We start from the raw sequence: 7891 nt of genomic DNA on the forward strand, positions 1-7891 counted from the left end.
AAATTTCATGTAATAATTTTAAAGTTTTTGTGTTGAACAACAACCTAATGTAATGCACTTTGCCAAATTAAGATTGGCATACTGTGATGCCAACTGAAAAGATATAACAATCTTCTGAAAGTGAATAAAGTATACAACATTCAAAACCGGATGCGAGAAGATGTGCAATTATAAATGACATTTTAAAATTTAAAATTCAGACTCAACAAAGATCATTTTTAAATGTCAATAATAAATATACCTTCTACCAATATGGGCATGGAATAAGATTTGGCTGTCAATATCGAAAGTATCCACGTGCAAAGTAATCTATCTGCCGGTGAAAATCAAACAAAGCAGTGTTTTTTACCAAAGTCCGTTGGCTTCTTGGACTGATTAAAGACTTGCCGTTGAGATGAAGTATCAGCGAGTCCTTGAGGGTAAAATAAACGAATCAACGAATAATGAATATATATGAATCAGGAATATAATGTATCTTCGCAGAATAGATTGTTGGGAGGTGTATTCAAGGTTTATGCATGAAACCAATAATAAAGATATGTGTATATTTCCACGAGGGCGCTTTATATACGTCTAAATTATGTGTGGGTTATAGTGTGTAATGACGTGTATGTCTGTCTGTCTGTCTGTCTGTCTGACTCACAGACTGAATGACTCTGTCTGTCTGTCTGTCTGTCTGTCTGTCTGTCTCTGTCTGCACGTCCATCTGTCTGTCTATCTGTCCGTCCGTCCGTTCGTTCGTTCGTTCGTTCGACCATCATTCCGTCCGTCCGTCCGTCCGGCATGTCTGCCTGCCTATCTGTCTGCCTGTCTGTCTGTCTGTCTGTCCGTTCGTTCGTTCGACCATCATTCCGTCCGTCCGTCCGGCATGTCTGCCTGCCTATCTATATGTCTGTCTGTCTGTCTGTCTGTCGGTCTATATGTATGGCTGTCCCTGTTTCTTGTGTTTGTTTGTTTGTTTGTGTGTGAATGGATTTGTTGATCTATATCATGTACAGTTCGTAATTAACACGTGTGACATAATACTTATGTCGAGATACACATTTGTCCATATCCATACTTATGTTTTATTGTTTAGTACAAAGAATGACTATAGAGTTTCATGTATCAATAGACGAATGTTAACTGAGGCGACGCTGAAGTTGTTAGTTGTACGCATTTGGTCACTAAGTCTATTAGAATGGGAGTTTTGTAACCAAGGTGGTCTTCAAATGGCACCCAAGCACTACTTATATTGAAGTTGTGACACCTGGAATCAATAACATGGAACATCCATTACCGTTGGCAAGGTCTGCAAACACACTGTGTATCCATAGAAACGGAGAAACAACGAGCCTGACTATGAATGGAGGAATTAAAAAATATGTTTCACGTACACTTAATAGAACATTACAGAATTTGACAAAATTTTCCAATAACTTACATCTTAATTAAATAAATATCCATCTGTACATTTAGTGTGTTCATTGGTAGGTCAGTACAACAAATAATGCAATATTTGATTACTGCAGTCCCCAGGGAATATTTCTGTAAAGTAGCTTGACGTTGTAACTTTGTGTTGTTCTCCCTACGCATAAACAACGTCCATGCAATCTCTATTGAGTGTAAATAAATTGTTAATATAGTAAATTGGGATTTTTCGTACTGTGACTTTGCAAGTAGACATTGAAACAAATAGAACTTGATCTAACTTGGTTTTCAATACCTTTTAAATTACATATATGGAGGCTCTCTCTCACTGTCGCTTTCGATTTCACCTCTCTCTCTCTCTCTCCGTCTCCCCTGTATCCCTCACTCCCGTCTGTCTGTCTGTCTGTCTGTCTGTCTGTCTCTTTCTCTCTCTCTCTCTCTCTCTCTCTCTCTCTCTCTCTCTCTCTCTCTCTCTCTCTCTCTCTCTCAAAAACATGTATGTGTATATACTACATCTAGAGTATATGTGCAATCGTCTTACTCAATACTAGTCTAATACAAGTTTATTGTGCTGAAAGAAGTACATTAAATTTTAACTTTGAGTTTTTTAAAATTGGTTTTGTCAGATAATTAATTGATGAAAACAGTTAATGTAAAAAAGCTCAGAAGTTCCGTTTCCGAATCAAATTAATGTGGATACAATATCGATTGATAACGAATCATTACTCAAAAGCGGAGATGGAGCCATGGAAATTATATTTGAAGGTTGTCTTACTTTTTTTATCTCCTATTGCGTGGTAGTTGTGCTCCGCTCCGTCAATATACCTTTGACTGGTGTTACTGTTGTGATGGTTCTGTGTGTGTATTGTTGTTGTTGTTGTTGTTGTTGTTGTTGTTGTTGTTGTTGTTGTTGTTGTTGTGGTGGTGGTGGTGGTGATGATGATGATGTTTTACGGCTGTTGTTACCAATAAATCGTTCCCTTTCAAAATCCAAAATTTATAATTTTGATGAGATTTTGTGTTTGAGATTGTGGATGTCCTTTTAAGGAAACATCTTAGGGTTTCATTTTCTGCGTTTATTTTCTTTATAACATCTACAACATGTATATCATAATAAGTATAGTTTAATAGCATTTTTTGCTTGCCACTAGCTGAAAAAAAGTACCTCTCGCAGCAAGAAATGGAAAAGTATTCGGCAAATAGCATAATATATATATGACCCTAGCCGATATTACACCTGTATGTGATCTGCCTGACCATGATCCGAGTCCATGATCTTAGGTGTTGTGAGACAAGGTTACACATAGCAGTCCCCGAGGAAATGTCACCTTGAATAAATATTGTCAAAGGTGGAACCCTTTCTCATGCACATATTTGCATAACATTCATATTATAGGGTCGCAAGCTGAGTTCATATGTTTTTTGGATGTAATTTTATCTGCATGTTGAAAGGTACTCATAGTATTCTACTTACTGATGTATACTTAGCCATCATTTTCAATATTGATTGAACTCAAACCTGGTACAAGGATATAACTTATAAATGGCCCAATAACGTAATTTATTATTAAGTGTAAAAAATGTACAGGAACTCCCAATCAACAGTTCTAACAATGACAGAACACAAATTGTAATGTCACAGAAGCATGTGTTCATCAGCATTAAGATTATACTAGAATATTTTAATCGAGGATTTTTGTAAGTATTTACACTTGACGCTCAGATTGTGCCAGTTTAAAGATGTATTGAAATATTGTTTCCTGTACAATGCAATCGTTTTCTCTATCTGTAGTATACTGTAACTGTAACTAAAGAAGGTACATCAGCACCTCGCATATTTAAGACTAAACCAGCCAGCATATAGCCTGAATATAGTTCAGATAAGACGATGCCCTACTTACTAAAACTAAAGATGTATTGCAATGTAAAGAATCAAACACCAAACATAGTACGGATGGATAGTGCAGATAATGAAATATTATGGTTTTTTTCTGACCAAATTTTCTTGAAGCAAATTAAACCTTTTCAGACATACTAACAAGATGAAGTGAACAGCGCCAGTTCCATCTCAATATATACTTTCAGATTGAATTGTCAACAACAAATTGAGTTACCTAAGTTGATCTGATGTTATGACTTAATCAAATCGTTTCCCTGGATACTCATAGTGCAAAATGCATTAGTACTGGCACCATACATACCTTAGACAGGGATAAGCTTTTATATGTCACAGTGAAACCCTCTTAATCTAACGTAAGCTCTTTTAATGTTAGGATCAGTAGTCTTTTGTATAGAAAAAAGTCTGAGTATTATCAAATTACGTGGATGTGTACGTGTACTGAATACATGACGGCAGTAATACCGTTTTAGTAATACAGTGTTTGTAACTACATACAGAAATGGTTATAAGGTTAATTTAGTAAACAAAGATAAGCATAACGTATGTCTCTCTATCGGTACCTCTGCCTCTGTCAGTCTTGTTTAACTATTTCTATCTGTATGTATGTATGTATGTATGTATGTATGTATGTATGTATGTATGTGTATGTATGTTTGTCTGTCTGTCTGTCTGTGTGTGTCTCTGTCTATCTATCTGTCTGTCTGTCTGTCTGTCTGTCTGTCTGTCTGTCCGTCCGTCCCTATATCTCTTTTCATCAGTAACTCTGTCTCACGTATGTCCATCAGTTTTCCTGACCGACTATCACCAAGCTGTTTGTTTTTACCATGAATATTTAGCTCGTCTAGATCAATCTATAGTTTCACTTCTCCTACGTTTGAATGAGAAATCACTCAACATCTGACTGTAACAGAGAGGGCTTCCTGAAATTGTCCACACTTGTCCTTTAATATAAATGCTCTTTCTGATGAATTACTTGCAGCACAAAGTACACCAGTCAAGGTTTTTGAAAATTTTGACGACCTGTTGTAATACTTAGATTTATCAATAAAAAATTCTTTATATTCATTTTTGGAACCTGTGCATCAATTGACGACAGGAAACAGTCGTCCCATCTATTCACGCGTACTCTATACAAATACTTAATCTGCACGCCAAAACTTCATGTGATGGCTAATTCTCACGCAAAATATGATCACAACCAGATTCTTTTTCCCGACGCTTTTTATCCCTTTTGAGGTATTAAAATGGTATTCGCACGCAACAAGATCACAAAGTTCAAGGCTTCTGTAAACGACACCATCACAAGTCTATAATAAACATGGCTAGTAGCACACCTTTGAGGAAAATATGTACACTAATTATGAAGTTTTTTGAATATTGCTCTTTACAATTATTACCCCCTAGGACGGACCTTTAGCAGCCTTTATGCATCCTCAACTCTCCGGGGAATATGCACCCCATTGCAGCCTCTATAAGCGCATGTGCGTATTAGCCATTCATGAAAAGACCGCGACCGGACTCTAATCTACAACCTGCAGATTTGAATCCGAGATTACACATTTTCAATTAAGATTTTACATGAAGATTAAGATCAGCACTGTTTGTCTATTATGACGACACAACATTTCAAGGCGTCAATTGTAAATGTATTTACTTGTTTGAGAGTATTACATGTTTGTTAGTAATAGTCTAAGACTAATAGGTATCACTTTGACATGACCGTAGACTAAACAAACGGAAGCAATTTTCAAAACAAACCATAAAAGTTTTCTCTTAGTTTGAAAGGAAATATGCTTGTATTTTTGTGAAAACTTTGGGTAGTTAATGTTGAAAGTATTTTTGGAAAATGTGAGTAGATTTAACGAATGAATTTATTGTATTAACTGTTCCATTGTGATAGTCATAGTTGTAATTAAAGAGAAAATGTAATATGCTTTATAATCAACAAAACGTCAAAATGTTTTATTTAAAGTGTTCCCTGTAATTCCTGGAATGAGTGGGATTCGTTCCTACTTGACATGAAAGACTCAAACTGAAGTATTAACATAGAAAGCCAAACCACAAAGCAATCACCATAAATAGAGGACCACTTAAAACGCATGCACGCAATACTGTAAACGTATCGCCTGCTTTATAGCTGCAATCGTTAAATGTTAAATTAACTTTAGTCTGTGTAAGTCCACTGTCTCTCAAACACAACACGAGATTAAGGATTTTCAAATTAGATTTTTGTATTGAAAATTTGACTCAGCACGTGTCGATTGAAAAATGGCGTCTACTTAATAAGATAATGGACATTGCATTTATAATAAACGGGCTTTATCAGTGAAAGTGTTTTTAGACATCAAATTGGAACTATGTGTTGTCTTGCAAAAGTTAAAAGAATAATTCAAATGTGTACCTTTAGTGGATATATCATATCACCGACGTTGGTTTGTTTAAAGCTGCTCTGGTTTCAACTGGAATTATGTTGTTTGAAACTGTTATCAGATATAATTATTCGCAATATCAATGACCAGAGTTGAATCACCTGTGGGTAAACGTATTCATGTAGCTGTACACACAATATGCTAAACAAATCCAATCAGAGAGATTGCTGGGTTATATTAGCACCCTAAATCAGCACCCCTAACGCGACCACAATTCAACCTGTTAACCACTTTGTATGGATATAATCGACCTCTAATTAACATGTACAATTATGTATGAATTGTTGACTATGATTGTTATAGTTTTGTACACCCCCTTAGATCCTATAAGTTTAGCTATGTCTTGGAGACATTGCAACATATAGAGGGGCTGGCTAAAACGGGGGGGGGGGGGGGTAAAGAACTTTTGTATCTCATTTAGCACTGATACATCCAGACTACATGTTTAGTCTACATGTTTTAACCAGCTATCTATGTAGGTGCATTTAACTAAAGCTATCGGTTGAAAATGTGAGCCAGTTTTCCCCTAGTTTACAACCAATTTGAGACTGGAAAATGCTTGAGTGCTTTCAACCGACACGAACAAACTTGTATCACCAATGTGACACATGACAGCATTTACTGCCATCGACACAAGTTTGGTAAATAATCATATCTATTGTGGGAGAATCTCAAATGGATGTCAGGTAACATACATTAGTTTGCATGATGTGTAGTCCAGTCTGTAAAGGGAGTTTAGATAACGATAAGAGTACCTACGTTTTTTGTAGTTTAAGTGAGTTCTTGCTATACTGACATTTGCAGTAACCAATTAGAGTTTTTACTAGTACATGAGTATTAGTTTGATTGCATTACTGTCAACTCAAATGTTAGCATCCATGTGTTTATACTAACACTAAATGGTCAAAATATGTTAAATCGCTGTCCTCGCGGTATTGGAACTTAGTACGATTATACACAAAGAACGGCGAGCTTGTGATTTACAAGTTACCTTACATACATTGACTGTATACATACATACATACATACATACATACATACATACATACATACATACATACATACATACATTGACTGTATACATACATACATACATACATACATACATACATACATACATTGACTGTATACATACATACATACATACATACATACATACATAACATCACATCACATCATATTACATTACATTACATTACATTATATTATATTACATTACATTACATTACATTAATTTTGTTCTGCACTAAATGAAAATGTAAGTTTATTAAAATGACAATGTTAAGTTTATGGTGCATTCTCGCAAGACAGAGTTCTTATTCTTCGAAATAAAAACCGGCTTGTTAAGAACGGTACCGTAAAACGGTCGTGGTTTGCGACGATGTTGTGGTGTGAATGTTCTCACTAACGTTTGAGGTAATCGACCTATATGTATCGTATTCCGTCGTATATTCACACTAACTTTAATTAACTTTGCATTGCAACATGGCTATTCTTATTTGAAGTATTTTTATGGGGAAATATTCGTGATTTAATCACGTATAGTACACAGATGACAAACATAAATGCTATCTGAAGTCGGTACCATGACTATAACGTACCATTCATTCAGACACACACACGCAATATGACACGTATACTCATGGCTACAACTGGCGAAAGAACCTGCGTGCGGTTGCTTTAAAACGAAGTAATCTAAGTGAGGACAACAGAAAAACACAAATTATCTATGGTTTTCCTCAGTGTTTCAGTTAATAACGGTAATAGTATAACAGTCACACTTGCTAGGTAGTGTGTATTGGTTCAAATTGGTAAACAGGGTTAGGGGATTAAGGGTCCCTGTCATTTAAATATGGATAAGTCACGGACACTAATAACATGCATATCTTTATATGAATCTTGCCTTTACCTGATTGCCACGTGCAAGCAAACTTAAAAGCACTGGTGTTATTTCGCGAGTTGTACATACCTTGTATTATTAAACGGTTAACACTGTACTTTTGAAGAAGAAATCTCATTTCCTTCAGTAATCTGTGTTCGACCTGAGAGAAAACTATAATAGCAACATTGTTTATTCATATACATCTATGTGATACTTAAGGCATTACCTGTTATGCTTGAAATGGCGATTTTCTTTTACTATAGTACTATC

The sequence above is a fragment of the Glandiceps talaboti genome, chromosome 23 (genome assembly GCF_964340395.1).
Source record: "Glandiceps talaboti chromosome 23, keGlaTala1.1, whole genome shotgun sequence".
Taxonomy (NCBI): domain Eukaryota; kingdom Metazoa; phylum Hemichordata; class Enteropneusta; family Spengelidae; genus Glandiceps; species Glandiceps talaboti.